At 44.8% G+C, this 20860-nt stretch overlaps 1 protein-coding gene across 4 annotated transcripts in view; it reads left to right on the plus strand.

Annotated features, from left to right (window-relative positions):
- The window catches only part of SEMA4G (semaphorin 4G), a 408621-nt gene that overhangs the window by 41870 nt on the left and 345891 nt on the right, over nt 1–20860 (plus strand). The window contains exon 1 of one of the 4 annotated variants that reach the window (XM_030202837.1): nt 14577–14617. The exons of the other annotated variants lie outside the window; for them this stretch is intronic. The gene's annotated coding sequence lies outside the window, so the exon portion shown is untranslated. Of the gene's footprint in view, nt 1–14576; nt 14618–20860 lie in introns of those variants that run through there. 4 annotated transcript variants of the gene reach the window in all.

Genomic DNA, 20860 nt, shown 5'->3' on the forward strand with positions numbered 1-20860 from the left:
GAGTGGTTGTGAACCCCATAGGATGGCCAGTGTTAGCATAGTTTATTCTCACAACATGATTATGTTCTAATCAAAATCCTAATAAGAGAGGTGTAATATCTGCTGTAAAGTGGTCTAGGTGGCTGCCTAGACAGTGCCTGGGATAGTTGAACCAAGAGAGGCGCACACTATTATTTATTGGTCGGGACCAGAGCCAGGACTAGGATTACCTAGGAGGCTGGGCAAGCTGTGCTTCAGATTTCACACTTCATACAATAATGGAAACCACATTATTGGAGTTCTTTTGCAGAAACCAGAAACTTTACTATCTTTCAGTTGATTAGGGTACAATACAGCTTCAAATATTTCAAAACAAATGACCAACTATATACAATACCTTTCTCCTCTCCTCCTCACATGCTTAAAAACATTTAAATTCTCCTTATTCTCCTCTTTCCTCAAACCTGCTCACTGGATAGGTGAGGGCTTGGCTTGCACAGTTCTTTATAATTGCTGATATAGTTAGCAGATGTTAGCTGTTAAGATTTAATTAGTTGGTAACATAGGCTTCTTGGTATCTAGAACAGATGCATTCTGTCTGCAATGATGATGATGATATCAGATGTTATAAAAGTTCTTTGTTCCTTCATGCACTGGTTACAGTAGTGGCATACCTGGATGTCACAGTTTCTCAGGTCAAGACAGGGATGGGAAGCATAGGCGCCCAATCGTGGACTTCCTTTGGCTGTAGTGCTAGGTGGGGCGCAGGCTCCCCCAAAGATCTTTAAAAGAGATGGTGCCTAAGCGCCAAACGCTGTCGCTGACTGGCGGTCTTTGCCTCCTCCCCCCTCCCGTGCGAGTATTGCACCCCCACTTGCTCTCACCTATCCGCGTTCTCCCTCCCACGCCGCGTGACGTGGATTCTCAGAGCCAGTCTTAATCTGCCTGCGTCGAAACCTCTCCCTCAGACGCGTCCCACCTCCTTCAATGCAACTTCCTGTCTTACGCAGAGGTGGGACGCGTCTGAGGGAGAGGCTCCGACGCAGGCAGATTAAGGCTGGCTCTGTGAATCCACGGCGTGGCGTCGGAGGGAGAACAACGCTATAAAAATGAGCTGATGGGTGAGGGCGGAAGAGACAGGACTCGGGGGGGGGGGGGGAGAAAGCGATGGCTGGCTGGCTGGCTTGGGGGGCAGGGGAGAGGAGAGTCGCTGGTGGGAAGGGGAGAGAAGGGTTACTGGACATGGGTGGGTGGATGGAGAGGAGGGTTGCTGGACATGGATGGAGGAGGAGGGAGGAGTCAGGAAGCAGATGAGATGAGGGAAAAGGAAGAGAGTAGAAGCTGGATCCACTGGACAGTCAAGTCTGTGGAGGACCCAGATTTTACTTACGGATGTAGGACAAGAGATTAAGAAGAAAGGCGGAAAGTAAAGAAATAAATGAAAAGAAAGCCCTGGAAACGGAGTGAAGAGGACAGATGGCAGCAGAATCGGATACTGGGCCAGCATGATCAGAAAAACAAAGTCATCAGACAACAAAGGTAGAAAAGATCATTTTATTTTCATTATAGTGTTTGGAATAAGTCTACTTTGAGAATCAGGTGCTCAACATTAAAAGTTTATATTTATTTACTTATTTATGGCATTTTATCCCACATTAAACATGAATTAGGGTGTTTTGTGGCTCTACATGAGAATTGTGATGATATCCCTTGTTTCATATTGTTGATGGTCTGCATTTTCCGTATGGGTGGTATATTGGTGTATTAGGTTCTGCCCAGTGTAATTTTTATGGTACAGTAAGGTTCTGAGTGTTTTTGCACAAAGTTGTGCATAGTGTTTTGCAGTTGAGCGATTGTGCTTAGAATATGCTTTGAGCAACCACTTTATTCTTTGACATATGATACATATCTAATATCTAAATTTAATAAAAGGTATTGTGACTTTTATTTTTATTTATTTTTTCTGTGTTATCAGACAATTATGGATTTAAGCTCCACCCCTGGCCCCATCCTAACCCCGCCCCCTTTAGCCTCCCCAAACAGTTGGGCCACCGACTGCCTATGATGGGAAGGTTCCCCATACCTCCCCACTGAAACAAGTCAGCAACCAGGTTTTGGGTCTGTTACTTGTCTCTTGGCTCATGAATCCTTGCTCCTTTAGCAAGTGCCAATTCATGGAAGTATAACAGGCTGATACTGCATTCAAGTTACTGCATCAGGCTGGACAGGAGGGATCTGGAAGGCTTATAATACTTGGAGGTTCTGCTGGCTGGCACCAGCTCTTGCTCCCCCCCCCCCCCCCCCCCCCCCACATACCTCATAAACATTTACTGTTTCACAAGCTTCCAGAGGTTTCTCCCCTATTCTTTTAGCGCTTTACTTCTCTAGAAACTTCTAGTGTGAGAAGAATATGTGATTTCCTGACAGATGCAGGAAACAAGCAAGTTCACAGAAAGACCTCCGAGAATTGGCTCCAAGCTTTCTTATCTGCTAAGTGATCAAAGCCTAGAGAAAAATTGATATTGCAAAATGCAGGCAGCCTCTTCCTATTGGCTGGCAGGACTGCATAGGCAAGAATGGCAACACACATTGAATGAACTGTGCACAGCATGGAGACTTCAGATAGCACAAACTGCTGTTGAAAGTTTCATGATGTTATATTTATTCAACAAAAAATGCCATAGTAAATATCCTTGTATGAAAAACTATTTGAACCCTTCATTCCGGAACTAGTGACGCCACCTTGAGCAATAAAAGTTTCTCGTAAGTGTTGATTGGACTTTCCTATCGCTGATGAGAAATGTTGTCTTATTCTACACAGCACTCTGATGTTTTAAGAGCTTCTTTGAATGAAGAGCTCACTTCAGGACCTGCCATAACATTTCAGTAGTGTTTAGGTTGGAATATTGACCAATCCAAAATATGAACTCTCTTCTTCAGTCATACTGTAGTATAGAGGTGCACAAGTTGTAATCCTTGAAGGCTGCAGATAGGTAAGGTTTTTTGGTGAGGCTCAGCGTTCTTATGCCATTTAACTACTTAACCGTGTCCATTCCATATTATCTGAAATTTGCTCTATTAACTCCAGAAGTGAGTTGCTCACTTTGAGGGAAAAATCACAATTGGCTTATGTAGGCCACATCTTCTCAAGTTTCAACAATATATGATACATTTCTTGTTAGGAACAAATTTTTTTTCAGAGAAAGGTATAGGTCTTCACTACCATGTAGCGTTCTATTACACTGGGAGAAGGGGTTGTAGATGGATTTTAACATCATGTCAGGTTTTGAACCAATCATTGAGTTGGTGGTAGGCTTGAGACTTTCCTCTCTTTACCATGAACAGTCAGTACCTTTGAAAATGTTCTGATCTCTGCCAGGTGCATAAGCCCATCTGCTGAATTCTGGAATTCTTTTGAACTACATACACTTCATTTCTAGCCAGCTCACTGGTCTCAATAAATACAAACTTGTTTTTAATTAAAAAAGTGTCGAATAGGAGAGATTGAGGACCAGTTGAGTATTGTACACCATTGCTAACATGTTTAACGTTCTATAATACCTTTTGTCAAGCAAATGTTTCAGCTGTAATGCAACTATACAGTAATCAAAATACTTCAAACTAACGGTACACTACACTAATGTAAAAACAAAATCTAAAAAACTTTCTAATATATAAATCAATAAGTAACTGGTATATAGATGTCTATTTGTGAATGATTAATAAATGCAGACATTTAAAAAAAAGGTAACAGCCCTCAACATGGATGAAGATAATGTCAGGAAGCAGTTCGTTATGGATAGGACTAAAGGGGGTGAGATACACTAAATACACTAAAAACTTATCTCTTTAGCAAGGCTTACCATAATTAATCAATTATAAGAACTCCTATACATCACTACTTCCTTATAGTTTGACTGTTTTCTGATTTTGGAATTGATTATACGCTTTTATGTTACACTTATTTCTTGTATATAATTCAATTGTTTATCCACGCTTGATTGACGCTGGCCATGATGTAATATTGTAAGCCACATTGAGACTGCAAATAGGTGGGGAAAATGTGGGATACAAATGCAACAAATAAATAAATACCAGTATGCAAATTTTAAAAGGAACTAAGGGTCCTTTTACAAAGCTGGTGCTAAAAAGTGGCCTTGGTGTACGACGTTATGCAGGTTTTTTTGCACGCACTAAGGCCATTTTTACCATAGCAGTAAAATGGCTGACTTTCCATTTTTTTTTTTTTTTTTTTTTGCATTAATGGCCATGCACTGATGTTACCATTAGCGTGCAGGCATTAACAAAAAAAAAAGAAAAGTGTGAGCCCTTACTGACACCTGTTTTATAGACGGTAAGAACTCAACACACTAATTCTGCGCTAATCAGTGTGCAGTAATGTAGCTGCGCTACCTGATTAGCAAAGGAATGCCCACCCTCTGCCCCTGACATGCCCTGTCCAAGAAAAATGTGATAATATCTTTTAGAGCACGCTTACCACATGTTCTGCAGTAAGCCATTTTGAGTTTAAGTTCACACTAGCGCTTACTGCACCTTAGTAAAAGGAACCCTAAGTTGGGGAGCCTTTTTTGATTATCTAAGTTTTACAGTGACTCCACAAGCGATGCATCTTGTTCCATAAATGCTATAAAATAAGAAATGCAACTATATACTTGTCCCACAACAGGGGCCACTAACTCGAAGATTAACATAGGAAATGGAGAAAAGGTCAGTCCAAGTCAAATGTGTAATGTAAAAACAAACATGATCTAACCATTTCTAGGGAGAACTCTGCTGCAAAAAAAAAATGTCAGTTTATTGAGGGCCAAAAAAAACACAAACAACTTATTACCTAAATATTTAACTTTTATAATTGCAAGGAAACCTTAGTAGGAAAGTGGCTTCAGTGCCCAATGATCCTTCTAAGTAGTAATAGTAGTAGTAATATCTAAAATGTCTTTTCTCATTTGCCTGTCTCTGTAAAGGTCAGGAAAAACAGCAGTTCCAGGCTCCTAAAAAAAAAAAAAAAATGTTCCTTAGTAGAAAAATACACCATAAAGAGCCTATCAATCCTCTTCTGCCTCAAGGGCAAGGTTGATGAGTAGAATGGATCTGACTAAAGCCTTGAATCCTAAGCTTTGCTTAAAGCAAACAACAACAACCCCTGCAAGCTGTCTGAAGATAGCCCAGGGTCATAAGGTCCACATTCCTCAGGTTTTCCTCCCAAGGTTCATGATAGGTAATTCTCAGGGAGCACTGAAATATTATGTGAAAATGTCCATCACACCTCTAATGCTAATGGGAGAGTTGATCTAGGAAGAATCGGAATATAGAGATTTGGATTTTCTAAGACCTTTTTTTTTTCTTCAGAAGCTGCACCTGTTTGCTTCCAACTATTTTTTTTAAACTATAAATTTCTGAGACTGCAGATCCTTAACCTGTGTAATGAACCATTTTAACTCACAGTCTGCTCTTGAAGCGACTCTCCCTGGGTATCTACCCGAGTTTGAAGATTTGAAAAAAAGGCAGTAGCAGAGTTCAGTTTAGCTGCCAAAGATTTGTTTACACTCAGTGGCATACAACGGTCTAAAGTTACAAAAAGTAATTTATTAGGCATAGCACATCCAACTCCCCAAAGAGAGATGGTCAGGTGGTGGCCAAAGCCTCATCTTCAGCACTTGAAGGAGGTGGGACAGAGCATCACACCATCAAGTAAGCATGTGTGACACACAGCATAATCTTGACCACAACCCTTTGAGTGTCCCGTTCAGAGTCTTTACTAGTTTTGATGGTGATCCGTTATCCAGACTAAGTGAAAACAAAATCTTATTGACATCAGCCGCTCCTTAACCAGATTCCTCTCTGTACCCAGCACCGCTTTGTATAGAATAAATATGTAGTTGGGACAGACCCTGATGGGGACAGATTATCCTTTAAACTTCTCCATTGGGGTAGCTTCCAGGGTCCGACCCACCTTGAACAGCCACAGCTCAGAAAAAGCACTTTTATACCAGCTGCTTGAGTTTCACTTAAGATGGCAGTACCCGACTTCGAAATACATTTTGGGAAGTATGAACTCCCCTTAAAATACAGGTCAGGAATCTTGGGATACTGCTAGACTCATCACTTACTCTGATCCTGCAAATTCAAACAATATTCAAAAATTGTCTCTGTCACCTCCAGCAGCTACGAAATCTCTCTCCGTATATTGAAAAGACAAGTCTAACCATAGTGGTCCATGCCATGATAACATCGCAACTACTACTACTACTACTACTTAACATTTCTAGAGCGCTACTAGGGTTACGCAGCGCTGTACAATCTAACAAAGAGAGACAGTCCCTGCTCAAAGAGCTTACAATCTAATAGACAAGTGAACGGTCGGTCCGATCGGGGCAGTCAAATTGGGGCAGTCTGGATTCACTGAACGGTAAGGGTTAGGTGCCGAACGCAGCATTGAAGAGGTGGGCTTTAAGCAAAGACTTGAAGATGGGCAGGGAGGGGGCTTGGCGTAAGGGTTCAGGAAGGTTGTTCCAAGCATAGGGTGAGGCGAGGCAGAATGAGCGGAGCCTGGAGTTGGCGGTGGTGGAGAAGGGTACTGAGAGGAGGGATTTATCCTGTGAACGGAGGTTACGGGCGGGAACGTAAGGGGAGATGAGGGTAGAGAGGTAGTGAGGGGCAGCAGACTGAGTGCATTTGTAGGTAAGAAGGAGAAGCTTGAATTGAATGCGGTATCTGATCGGAAGCCAGTGAAGTGACCTGAGGAGAGGGGTGATATGAGTATATCGGTTCTGGCGGAATATGAGACGTGCAGCAGAGTTCTGAACAGACTGAAGGGGGGATAGATGGCTAAGTGGGAGGCCGGTGAGGAGTAAGTTGCAGTAGTCCAGGCGAGAGGTAATGAGAGCGTGGACGAGAGTTCGGGTGGTGTGTTCAGAGAGGAAAGGGCGAATTTTGCTGATGTTAAAGAGGAAGAAGCGACAGGTCTTGGCTATCTGCTGGATATGCGCAGAGAAGGAAAGAGAGGAGTCAAAGATGACTCCGAGGTTGCGGGCAGATGAGACGGGGAGGATGAGGGTGTTATCAACTGAGATAGAAAGTGGAGGAAGAGGAGAAGTGGGTTTTGGTGGAAAGACGATAAGCTCGGTCTTGGACATGTTCAGTTTCAGGTGGCGGTTGGACATCCAGGCAGCAATGTCGGATAAGCAGGCCGATACCTTTGCCTGGGTCTCCGCGGTGATGTCTGGTGTGGAGAGATACAGTTGGGTGTCATCAGCATAGAGATGATACTGGAAACCATGAGATGAGATCAGGGAGCCCAGGGAAGAGGTGTAGATTGAGAAGAGAAGGGGTCCAAGGACCGATCCCTGGGGAACACCAACAGATAAGGGGATGGGGGTGGAGGAAGATCCATGAGAGTGAACTTTGAAGGTGCGGTGGGAGAGATAGGAGGAGAACCAGGAGAGGACAGAGCCCTGGAACCCAAATGAGGACAGTGTGGCAAGAAGTAAGTCATGATTGACAGTGTCAAAAGCAGCGGATAGATCCAGGAGGATGAGGATGGAGTAGTGGCCTCTGGATTTGGCAAGGAACAGGTCATTACAGACTTTAGAAAGTGCTGTTTCTGTCGAGTGAAGAGGGCGAAAACCGGATTGAAGCGGATCAAGGATGGCATGAGAGGAGAGAAAATCAAGGCAGCGGCTGTGGACTGCGCGCTCAAGTGTCTTGGAGAGGAAGGGTAGGAGGGAGATGGGGCGGTAGTTGGAGGGACAGGTAGGGTCTAGTGATGGTTTTTTGAGGAGTGGCGTGACTACAGCATGCTTGAAGGTGTCGGGGACAGTTGCAGTGGAGAGAGAGAGGTTGAGGATATGACAGATGGAGGGGGTGATAGTAGGAGAGATGGTGTTAAGTAAGTTGGTGGGGATGGGATCAGAGGAACAAGTGGTGCATTTTGAGGAGGAAAGAAGGCGGGCGGTTTCCTCCTCGGAGATATCAGGAAAGGAGGAGAAAGAGGTCTGGGTTGGTTGGTTGAGGGAGAGGGTTGAAGGGTGAAGAGGAGGAGGTGGCTTGGTAGTGAACTCAAGGTTGATCTTTTGCACCTTGTCGCGGAAGTAGTCAGCCAGTGATTGAGGAGAGAGTGACGGGGGGGTGGGAGCGGAGGGCACTTTGAGGAGGGAGTTAAGGGTGGCGAAGAGACGACGAGGGTTAGAGCTGAGAGAATTAGTCAATTGGGTGTAATAGTCCTGTTTGGCAAGGAATAGTGAGGACTGGAAGGAGGATAGCATGAATTTGTAGTGAAGGAAATCTGAATGGGTGCGAGATTTCCTCCAGAGGCGTTCAGCAGATCGGGCGCAGGAGCGAAGGTAACGGATGCAAGGGGTCAGCCAGGGCTGGGGATTAGTACGCCTTGTGGGACGGGAGGTGGATGGTGCAAGGGTGTCCAGAGCAGAGGAGAGAGTGGCATTGTAAGCGGAGACAGCCTCGTCAACAGACTCGGAGGACATGATGGAGGGGAGGAGATTAGAAATACTAGATGATAAGGTGGGAGGGTCAATAATCTGGAGATTCCTGGAAGTAGTGGTTAATGTTGGGCGGGGCTGAGGGGGAGGGTGAAGAAGTGTGAAGGTGATCAGGTGATGATCAGAGACAGGAAGAGCTGAGGTGTGGAAATTGGAGGGTGAGCCGGAAGAGGAGAGGACGAGGTCAAGGCAATGGCCATCACGGTGAGTAGGGGTGGTGGAACAAAGCTGGAGGTTGAAGGATGATGTTAGAGTGAGGAACTGAGAAGCGTGAGAGTTGGACAGGTCATCAACGTGTATGTTGAAGTCTCCGAGAATGAGGGATGGAGATGAGGGTTCAAGAAAAACAGAAAGCCAGGCATCAAAGTCGGTGAGGAAGGAAGGGAGGGATTTATCAGGGGGGCGGTAAATGACTGCCACTCTGAGTGGCAACGGGTAGAATAGACGGATGGAGTGGACTTCAAAGGATGAGAAGCAGTGAGACTGTGGTAGGAGGAGGGGTTGGAAGCTACAGGAGGGCGAGAGTAGTAACCCGACGCCTCCTCCACGGCCAACTAGGCGGGGAGTATGGGAGAAGAGATAGCCTCCATGGCATAGAGCCGCAACTGAGGCAGAGTCGTCAGGGGAGAGCCAGGTTTCAGTTAGGGCAAGCAGGTGAAGGGAATGAGAGATGAAGAGATCGTGGGTGAAGGGAAGTTTGTTGCAGACCGAGTGGGCATTCCACAGTGCACATGAGAAGGGGAGGGAAGAGGGGGGAGGAGGGGAATAGATATGAGATTGGAGACATCCCGGAAACGTTTGCATGGATAGGACGAAGACAGGTGTGGGGGACCTGGATTGGGATTGATGTCTCCTGCGGATAGCAGGAGGAGGAGCAAGAGAGTGCGGAGGAGGGTGGGGGAGGTAGGGCGACGAAGGCGACGAAGACGGGATGCGCTTAGGAGGAATGGGGATGGGTTAATGGCAGGAAGGAAGTGTTGAAGGTTGAGAGCTAGGAAGGAGGAGGGGGACAGGAGAGATGGTGAGGTGGTGAGGGACGGGGGTGAGTAGGGTATTGCAGTAGTGAGCAAGATGGGAGAGGACATGGGTGGGCAGTGAGTTCCAGTGGTAGACAGCGGTAGGGGGAGGGGAAAAAGATTAGGAAGGGACAGGGCAAGGAAGAGAATGTGTAAAGGGGCCATAAGTAGTAACTGAGGTGTTATGGGTATATATGTAGTGACTGAGGTGTTAAGCGATAGATAGAACGGCAGAGCTGGATTAGAGGCTTAAAACTGGAATGGTAGGCAGCAGGCAGGTAGGCACTGCCCAGTAAGAACAAGTCACACCCACTATGTTTGAAAAATGTGGGAGGAAAGGAGGTGAAGAGCCTGAACACAGAGACAGAGCAGTTATCTGCAGGCAGATTAGGTTGCTTGGGAGGGTATATAAGAACTATCACCCTAGGGGTGGGTGGGTAGAGGGGTGGGTGGGAGGGATCTAAGTCTAAAATGTACAGACAGAGCTGCAGCACAGCCAGTTAATCTGTAAACTAGACTACTGTAGTGCCCTGTACTCTGGCCAAACCAAAAAGAGTTGGTATCAGCACCAATTCAGAATGCTGCAGCACGACTGATAGAAGGCTGCAAGTGGTGTGACCGCATCGCACCCTTCTTGCAAAAGTTACACTGGGTACCAGTAACATACAGGGCTAAGTTTAAAACTCTATTATTTTCAAGGTCCTCAGACAAAATGGGCCAGAGTACCTAAAGAATAAGCCCTTTAATGCCTTTGAGACCTCTAAGGTCCTCTCAAGGATCTGTACCCTCGTCAAAAGAAAATTGTATGATGTGATACCTGCCAATGAGCCTTCTCTGGAGTAGCCCCCACTCTCTGGAATTGACTTCCAGAGAGGCTACGTTAACTCGAGACTACCTCTACTTCAGGAAACAGGTAAAAGCCTGGCTCTTCTCCCCAGTCTTTAGTGCTTAGGGTGACTGACTATACACTCATTCTGCACCTGGACTAGCATGCTACACACAATGTAACTTAGATCAGTTCCTTATTTCTTGCTTAACTGTACAAAGAACTTGCCTTGAGCTTAGCTAAACAAATTATCCCAACTGACTCAGTACCACGCATCTTGTTTCCATCATATATCTGCTTTTGGTCCCTTGGCTATATGGTAAGCCGTATGGTAGAAAATCTTTAACATTATATCTATTAGTTGAATGTTCTAATGCATACTTATTAGGTGTATCATTAGTATTATGCTAACATTGTATTATATCTTTGGTATTTGAATTCCAGTGCTGGACTGGGACCAGTACTATGTAACATATTTATAAATGATCTGGAAATTGGAACGACAGGTGATTGAATAGTTTTGTGTTATCTGCATATTTAAGGTTGTTACCTCTGAAGTCCATAGCTCCCTTCCCTTGGGTGCTGAGCCCCAATTCCCCCCCCAAAACCCACTCCCCACAACTCTACACCATTTCCATAGCACTTATGGCTGAAGGGGGGCACCTAGATGTGGGTACAGTGGGTTTTGGGGGCGGTTTAGAGGGCTCCCATTTACCACCACAAGTGTAACAGGTAGGGGGGATGGGCCTGGGTCCACCTGGCTGAAGTCCAATGCACCCACTAACAACTGCTCCAGGGACCTGCATACTGCTCTGATGGAGCTGGGTATGACATTTGAGGCTGGCATACAGGCTGGAAAAAAAAGTTTTTAAAGTTTTTTTTTTTTTTTTTGGATGGGAGGGGGTTAGTGATCACTGGGGGAGTCGGGGATGGTCATCCCCGATTCCCTCCGGTGGTCATCTGGTCATTTAGGGCACTTTTTTGGGACTTGTTCGTGAAAAAAAAGAGTCCAAAAAAGTGACCCAAATTTGCGCTAAAAACGTCTTTCTTTTTTCGATTATCGGCCGAGGACGCCCATCTCTCAGCCGATAAACACGCCCCAGTCCCGCCTTCACCACGCCTCTGACACGCCCCCGTCAACTTTGGCCATTTCCGCGACAGATTGCAGTTGAAGACGCCCAAAATCGGCTTTCGATTACACCGATTTGGGCGCCCATGGGAGAAAGACGCCCATCTCACGATTTGGGTCGAAATATGGGTGTCTCTCTCTTTCGAAAATAAGGCGGATAGTCTGCTATTGAGAGAAACATGGGGAAGCCACTGCTTGCCCTGGGATTGGTAGCATAGAATGTTGTGCTATTTGGGTTTCTGCCAGGTACTTGTGACCTGGATTGACCACTGTTGGAAACAGTATACCGGACTAGATGGACCATTGGTCTGACCCAGTATTGCTATTCTTATGTTCTTATTTCGCCCAGGATGGGGGTTGGAAGGTGGGATAGGGCTTCTTACCTCAGCACTGCAGCAGACTATCTTAGCCAACACTCTCTTTTGGCAGTCCTTCAGCAGTACATCTTAAAAAGTGAGCCCAGGTGGAATGTTTTTCAGAAACTGTGCCAGGTTAAGACTTGTTGCCCAGTTCCGTGTTTTTTTTCTAATACTTTGATGCATACATTTTACAGAGATTGTTCTTACACCAGCAAGCTTTAGACAGCTTCTCTGATTTTCTTTGGCTAAAACAACCCTTACTGTGAAGCTGTAAATAGCAAGGGAATGTCGTGCACAGTCATTAAGTTAAGCAGCCAGGAAAACTTCATATCGGTCAGTAAGAACACTGACAGGCCAACAGACAATGAAGAATGTATTATTATCAGAATAATGATAATATAATTATTTTGTAATTTTGAAAGTGCAAGCTTTCTAAGTAAATGATTCTAGTTAGAGGGAAGCTTACAAAATGACAGCAGATGAAGACCATATGCCTATCCAGTCTATCCTTATCAACTGCTAAGCTTTACCTTCTGTCTCTCCCTCAGAGATCCTCTGTGCTTGTCTGATGCTTTCTTGATTTTAGTCCTCATCTCATCACCTCAGCTGGTGGAGCTGATTCCTCCTTTGCCAATTTATTTCATTACTTGACCCTATTTGGCATCATGGAATGTTGTGAATACTTTCAACAAATTTTATCTTTGGCAGTGGAAACTGCAGCCTTAATTTTTTAAAAACTGATATTTCTCCAAAGAGTTCACTGTGCCAATTGTTTTTAGTAAAATATCTGTAGTAACAGATTGCTTTAAAAAATGTTTTCATTTTGATGTGCTGTCACTGTGTTGAGCAAAATTTGGTTTGAAAATGTCTGTCTAAAAAAATATAGTAACAAATCTTGTCATCTTTAATAGTGTGGAGGGTATTTTTTGCCATCTGTTTAGTTATTCCTTGTTTCCTCAGGATTGACTTATTAGTCATATTAGTGATGACTTCAACATATTTTTTTTTAAGGTCTTAGGGTGTCTTTTTACTAAGCCGCGGTAGAAATCAGCTGACGGTAAACGTCAAGATGCCCATTATATTCCTACTAGCTGTTAAGCCCGTAAAAACGGGCGAGATTTCCAGCTACCCTCCTTGCCGCCGCTCCCTTCCCACTCCGTGCTGGGCCCCCTGCACTGACCTGACAGCGCTTCTCACCTCCGTGTGGAAGAGCTGCAGACAGCAACAGAGCATCAGAAAAAAAACGCTGAACTGGGCAACAAGTCTTAACCTGGCACAGTTTCTGAAAAACATTCCACCTGGGCTCACCTTTTAAGATGTACTGCTGAAGGACTGCTAAAAGAGAGTGTTGGCTAAGGTAGTCTGCTGCAGTGCTAAGGTAAGAAGCCCTATCCCACCTTCCAACCCCCATCCTGGGCGAAATAAGAACATAAGAATAGCAATACTGGGTCAGACCAATGGTCCATCTAGTCCGGTATACTGTTTCCAACAGTGGTCAATCCAGGTCACAAGTACCTGGCAGAAACCCAAATAGCTCAACATTCTGTGCTACCAATCCCAGGGCAAGCAGTGGCTTCCCCATGTTTCTCTCAATAGCAGACTATCCGCCTTATTTTCGAAAGAGAAAGACGCCCATATTTCGACCCAAATCGTGAGATGGGCGTCTTTCTCCCATGGGCGCCCAAATCGGTGTAATCGAAAGCCGATTTTGGGCGTCTTCAACTGCAATCTGTCGCGGAAACGGCCAAAGTTGTCGGGGGGCGTGTCAGAGGCGTGGTGAAGGCGGAACTGGGGCGTGTTTATCGGCAGAGGAGAGATGGGTGTCCTTGGCCGATAATCGAAAAAAGGCATTTTTAGCGCAAATTTGGGTCACTTTTTTTGGACTCTTTTTTTTCACAAACAAGTCCCAAAAAAGTGCCCTAAATGACCAGATAACCACCGGAGGGAATCGGGGATGACCACCCCTGACTCCCCCAGTGATCACTAACCCCCTCCCACCCAAAATAAAACGTTAAAAACTTTTTTTCCAGCCTGTATGCCAGCCTCAAATGACATACCCAGCTCCATCAGAGCAGCATGCAGGTCCCTGGAGCAGTTGTTAGTGGGTGCATTGGACTTCAGCCAGGTGGATCCAGGCCCATCCCCCCCCCCCCCACCTGTTACACTTGTGGTGGTAAATGGGAGCCCTCCAAACCGCCCCCAAAACCCACTGTACCCACATCTAGGTGCCCCCCTTCAGCATATAAGGGGGTCTTTTACTAAGCCACAGTAGTGTTTTTAGCTTGTGGTAGAAATCAGCTGGCAGTAAATGCCAAGACACCCAACAAACATATAAACGGCAAGTGACCGTCTCACCTGCAAATGCACAGTAGAGACTTCCCTCTCTGTCCTCGCCTTGCGAGGCCCAATTGACCAATGTTCGTTGTTTTGAGTGAGCCTGGTTGCTAGGGTTACCCCACATGTGAGAACAAGCAGCCTGCTTGTCCTCGGAGAAAGCGAAGATACTTACCTGTAGCAGGTACTCTCAGAGGACAGCAGGCTGATTGTTCTCACAAACCTGCCCACCTCCCCTTTGGAGTTGTTTCTTTTTATGCCTTTTGATTTAACTGAGGGAACACGCTCACGCGACGGGCGGGAAATCAGTCCGCGCATGCTGCATGTGTGCCAGAAGACTCTGACAAAACTTTTTTTATATTTTGCTTGCAAAATGCCGATTCCTGAGCTGACGCGGACGTCGACCCACATGTGAGAACAATCAGCCTGCTGTCCTTGGAGAATACCTGCTACAGGTAAGTATAATCGCTTTTTGGGGGCTCGCAAATGTAATCATGTTACATTTGCTCGGAGGAGCACTGGCGCCCTGTATCATAGTACGTTAAGTTTAAAATTCTTGTTATGGCTCATGACGCATTCTGTTCTGGTTTTACCCTATTACCTATCAGTCTTACTACACCCATATCATTAATCAAGATTATGAAGGTCTAAGAATCAAAGTAGACGAGTCCTTCCTGTATTAGCTTTAGCTAAGGTGTGATTTGAGAGTACTCGTCATTCTGCTTTTTATTACTTAGCTCCTGCCCTGTGGAATGCCCTCCCTGAGTCTCTTAGATTTGAGCCCAGTATACAGAGGTTTAAGAAGAGACTGAAAGCTCACTTTTTTACATCAGCATTTGAGAAGGAGCCCTGGGTAAGATAATTTGGGGATTTACATATTCTGTAGCTCTGCCATCTCCCTCCCCCACATTGTCTTTCCCCCTCTCCACTTTTTAAGTCAATGTAAAAATACCTGATTATTCCATAGAAAGGCAGTATATCAAACACTAATAAGCATAAGCATAAACCTTTCATATACACCCCGCTCATGCCCACTAGTCATCCTCAGGCACACACCTACAGTCTCTCAATAGACACACCACTCTCGGGCATTCCCAATTCATATAGTTCACCTGTCACAGAAGGTGCGTGTTCCCTCCTGCCCCACCCAGTGTCTGGCAATCTGAGACATACTTTGTACAGAGGACTTTGAACAGAGACATAGTTGGCATGCCCGAGTCTGCACATGGAGAAAGGGGAAATTTGCCACGGTGTCATTCTGTAAGTGTGCATTTTCAACTTTGTATGTTTTCTCATTGCCCTTTTATAATCGATAGTTGCACATAAGCTACTACAAAATAATTTAAAAGCTGTAAACAACTTTAAAGAACTTCCTAAAGGATGTTGACTCTTTGGGTTATGCCTATTTAAAAGGTGCTAATTGCTAAGCTCTAATGCACGCTTAGCATGCATGAAAACACTTACCACAAAATGCTTTAACATGCTTTGCAGTAAGTGTGTGTGCGCTAAGTGACTTGTATTTATATTTTTTAGGTGGTCTACCAGGGGCGGAGAATGGGTGTAGACGTGTTATTCAGCTAGTGTGTTGACATTAGCACATCCATAATGCAAGAGCCCTTACCACTTCCTAAATAGGAGGCAGTAACTACTCTCCCCCAACAATTTTTTTCAGGTTACAAGCGCTAATGTGAACATTGGTGCACAACCTGAAAAATAAATACTTGAAAATGCCCTACTTCCTGGGCACGCTGGAAATGGACTTAGCCCATTTCTAGCGTTCTGTGTTAGTAAATGGGCTCAACACATGCTATCGCCTTTATTATACACTAGTAAATAAGGCCCGTTTCTTACAGAGATGAAACGGGCGCCAGCAAGGTTTTCCTTGGAGTGTGCGTGTTTGAGAGAGTGTGTGTGAGAGTGACTGTGTGAGTGGAGGAGTTGTGGGGTCATAGGGTGTGTGTGTGTGTGTGTGGGGGGGGGGTGATTGAGGTATATAGGTGTGTATGCAAGTGAGAGAGTTGCTGTCTCTTCATGGCACTGTGTGTGTGTGTGAGAGATATTGATTTTGCATTTGACAGTTTTGGATATGATACCGTTTGTGAGGAAGGTTGCAACATGTTTTTTTTTTGGGGGGGGGGGGTTGAGTCACATGGAGTCTGTGGGTGTGTGAGAGAGATGTTACACTTTCTGTATTGAGGGAGTTGGGGGAGGGAGTGTGTGTCTGTGAATGTGAAAGAGAGATGCTGTGTGCGCATGGCAGTGTTTGTATGTTGATGCGGGGGGGTTGTGAGTTGGTTTTTTGTATGGGTGTGAGTTGTTGATGCTGATTTTGCATATTAGATGTTGTGTATTTATTTTGGCGTGAGGGAGAGATGGAGTGTGGTGCAGCTGGGTAACTTGTCTGGTATTGGAACTCAGCCTGTCCTCCTTTATAGTATGCCTTGTATACTTTCTTTTAAAAAGAAAGGGGGGATGAGGAAGAAGACATGCAAATTCCCTGGTTTTTTTTTTTTCCATTCAGTACAGCTAGCAACAGCTAATGATGGCTGTACTTAGGCTCCCCATTGCTGCTTTATTCTCTCCCACACTTTGTATTTTGTGGAGAGAGAAGTTCTGCTTTGTCCCAGGGCAGTATGAAGATCGGGTTTGACGGCAGCACTGGGGTTTTGTTGGGGGGGGGGGGGGTGTTGCGTTGTGTGGGTGTTTGGGGATGTTTGCTGCGAGTCTGTAGCGATTCGTAGGCAGGGGCAGGAGTAGGTAGAGTGCGTTTTCCTTGGGTTTTACGCTGTCGGACGGCATCTCCCCATCTGTGAAGGCTGCGGCCTCCTCCGCATCGGCTCCCTGGATGCTTCCGTGTGTCGCACACCCTCCCCCTCTCTTCTCCTGTCCGTGGTGTCCGTCTTGCTGTGGAGCGCCGTCCACGTCCCTTCACTGTTCCCCCGGCTCTGAAGGCTGCGTCGTCCTCAGCATTTGCTCCCCTGATGCTGCCGTGTGTCGCGCACCCTCCCTCTTCTCGGTTCCTGTCCATGGCTGGCGTCTGTCTTGCTCTCTTCCACCATCCGTGTCCCTTCACCGTCTTTGCTCCGCCCCCGATGTCATCACGTTTGACGCGAGGGCAGGGCACAGACATGGTGAGTTGGAGGGCTTCACCACCATGAACTTACGAATCCTTGTGGGACAGGGAGTGAGCTGATGGCTTCCGAACGTTGTCCTCAGAACGTTGAGGGAGCGTTTTATTATAGTAGATTATCAATATCAGTGGGGTACTTATTGACTGCTATATCCCCCAAGTAGGGCCCAATATGATTTACAACCTTATCAAAGGTACAACCATACATAAAAATCACAGTTTACCAAACAAAATATTTTAAGTTTTCTACGAAAAATATAATAATTCATCTCAGTCCGAACTTGTGTAGCTCAAAGGTTCATCATATATGGGAGATCCTAACAAAGAAAATATCTCATCCAAAGATAAGTGTCAGAAATCTCCCAAAAGTATTTTTTATTACTTTTTTTAATATACATATAGAAAGTGTAAAATTCCCTATTTTCCAATTGTCTAAACATTATTTTGTATATAGATAAACGTGGAATAAAAATAATTCATCTTCTCATGTAAGGTCCCACTTTTCTATTTCCCAATGATTATATGGTAGTCTTCCAGTCTAAAACTCAGCTTCACTTTTGTACAATCTTCTCCCAACTTGAATTTCTTTTAAGTCATTACTCTGCCTCAAAGGGAGTTAAGCTTTTGACGCCACCTTGTTTTACCTGACTTTGTTGGCACCTGAGGGGGAAACTAACATGATGGAATTTGGAAACGCAAGGATCTTGTGTTTGTAAGGAGTAACAAATAAAGCTGTCTTTGGGACAGCATATGCAGGCTTAACGCCCTTGAGGCAGAACTGCTTGAAACATGAATTCATGTCCGGAGATGCTAGTTTTATGCTTCAATACGCATAGAGAGGGGCTGAGTTCTGAACGGAAGTTTACTATTTCCATATAATTATATGGTAAAGCGAGACCTCTCATAAGATAAATTGTCATTTTTATTACACATTTATGTATACGCAAAATGTTTTGGTGATCTCTGGGACCCATGATTATCTTTGCATGAGAGTTTCCTTGTTGGATACACATAATGTTTCCCACGTGTGATGGTTCTTTTTTTTTTTTAGCTATATGAGATCATATAATTGATGCAGCACTGTACAATAAACTGTATATGACTTATATTTTGTAGTTTTTGCTCTTCTTGTGTTTTGTTTGTTTGTTACATTTGTACCCCGCGCTTTCCCACTCATGGCAGGCTCAATGCGGCTTACATGGGGCAATGGAGGGTTAAGTGACTTGCCCAGAGTCACAAGGAGCTGCCTGTGCTTGAAATGGGAATCAAACTCAGTTCCTCAGGACCAAAGTCCACCACCCTAACCATTAGGCCACTCCTCCACTGTTGCTACTATTTGAGATTCTACATGGAATGTTGCTATTCCACCAATGTGGCCGCGCAGGCTTCTGCTTATGTGAGTCTGGGACGTCAGACTGACAGAAACAGAAGCCTGCGCAGCCTTCTACATGGAATGTTGCTAGCAACATTCCATGTAGAATCTCCAATAGTAGCAACATTCCATGTAGAATCTCCAATAGTAGCAACAGTCCATTTAGAATCTCCAATGGTATCTATTTTATTTTTGTTACATTTGTACCCTTACATGGGGCAATGGAGGGTTAAGTGACTTGCCCAGAGTCACAAGGAGCTGCCTGTGCCTGAAGTGGGAATCAAACTCAGTTCCTCAGTTCCCCAGGACCAAAGTCCACCACCCTAACCACTAGGCCACTCCTCCACTTTGAGATCACTTTATGATATTCTTTGTTTTTAAAAGCATTGTTAATGGCCTGCCTTCTTTGTTCTTGTTAGCTGGTTTGAAAGTAAAAGGGCAACTTTTTGTTCTGCTTGAATAATTTATCCCTACTGTTAAGGGGCTGCCAAGCCAGGAAGTACTTTCAATTTCTGTTTTCATTGAATGGCAAAATGCAATATCTAAAAGCATGAGAATGTAGTACAGTGGCATTAAATTGATTTTCATCTGGGAAAAATGCTTAAGTGGAGAGTGTGCCAGTGGCATTTCTCCAGAAAACAAAATAAACCTAAAAACCAAAGAGAAGGAGTAATTTGGCTCCTTTTTAGGGATATCTGAGTTTAGGTAAGGAGAGAGAAATTTCCTAGTTCAGATGATCAGGTAGCTGATACTTTTATGTCCTTGGAGCAGGTATACATGCCAGCATGTGTGTCCCATGGCATCTACCTATGTAAATAGCAGCATTGTAAAATTGGTGTGTGTGTGTGTGTGGGGGGGGGGTTGCTGGGTTTTTTTGGTCAGCATCTTTTGTTTCCAGTTTATTTTATTTTTATTTTTGTTACATTTGTACCCTGCGCTTTCTCACTCATGGCAGGCTCAATGTGGCTTACATGGGGCAATGGAGGGTTAAGTGACTTACCCAGAGTCACAATGCCTGTGCCTGAAGTGGGAATCGAACTCAGTTCCTCAGTTTGTAGTCCTGTATTTTGTATTGGGTGAGGATCATCTCTCTATAATCTATATACATGACTGAAGTGAATTTGGCTATTGTGTGGTTTGTGTGAGAATCTGTAGCAGGTTTGGACAAGTTCCTGGAGGAAAAGTCCATAGTCTGTTATTGTGAGAGACATAGGGGGAGCCACTGTTTGCCCTGGGATCGGTAGGTAGCATGGAATGTTGCTACTATTTGGGTTTCTGCCAGGTGCTTGTGACCTGGATTGACCACTGTTGGAAGCAGTATACTGGGCTACATGGACCATTGGTCTGACCCACTATGCCCATTCTTAAATATTTACAGCGCTGTCTTTTCATAGATAGGGTTGTTATGGTATGGTAAGGTTTTATGTACAGTTTGAGTATATTTTGGTGTGTTACTTCACAAATTATCTGGCATTGGAAGGAGAATGATGTGGCTGTTCCCAATCTAATGCCAGAATTTTGAGCATATTTTGTTGGTTGGTGAGTTGTTTGGGGGGGGGGGGGGCATAGCTGCATTGTTGGGGCCTGTAAAGTGTTAAAGAACAGGAAGGTGCAGGGTTTATATTGAGATTCTGTTCTATGCAGCATAGAAGCCAGACTTCACTTCCATATAGAATTTATTGAATATTGCTATTAAATTATAGTGGGTGGCTGAAACTGGCTAGGGGGTTTCTCTGTGAATTAGAAGGCCCTTTGGACATTATTGTTAGGTGTAATTTTATAGCTAAGATGAGGAAGAGGGGTTATTTGGCTGTCGGCATAATGTGCAGATGCGTTACATGGCTTTCCCCTTTCTGTGCCTAGCTTGTTTCCCCATTGCCAGCCCCCAAATTCTGTGTAGACAACACTGATTTGCACGGAGAAATATCCTCCCCCTTCCTCTGTCCAAGAGTATTATGGCTTTATCCGTGAGGTCAGAAAATCTTTGTCTCCGTATTTGTGCTGTCTTGCCTGGCTCTTCAGCAGTAACTGTACTGCTGCTCCTCCTGATGTGGCTGGGACTTTCTGCAAAATGTACGTGACACCAGTGGCTTCATTTAGAATATCGTTGCTGTACTGGAATGCCAGAAAGCAGGGGATAGGGATACACATAGTATCTTGGAGAGAGAAGAGATGTGCTAATGCTGCTAAAGAAGT

Source organism: Microcaecilia unicolor, chromosome 5 (assembly GCF_901765095.1).
Source record: "Microcaecilia unicolor chromosome 5, aMicUni1.1, whole genome shotgun sequence".
NCBI lineage: Eukaryota > Metazoa > Chordata > Amphibia > Gymnophiona > Siphonopidae > Microcaecilia > Microcaecilia unicolor.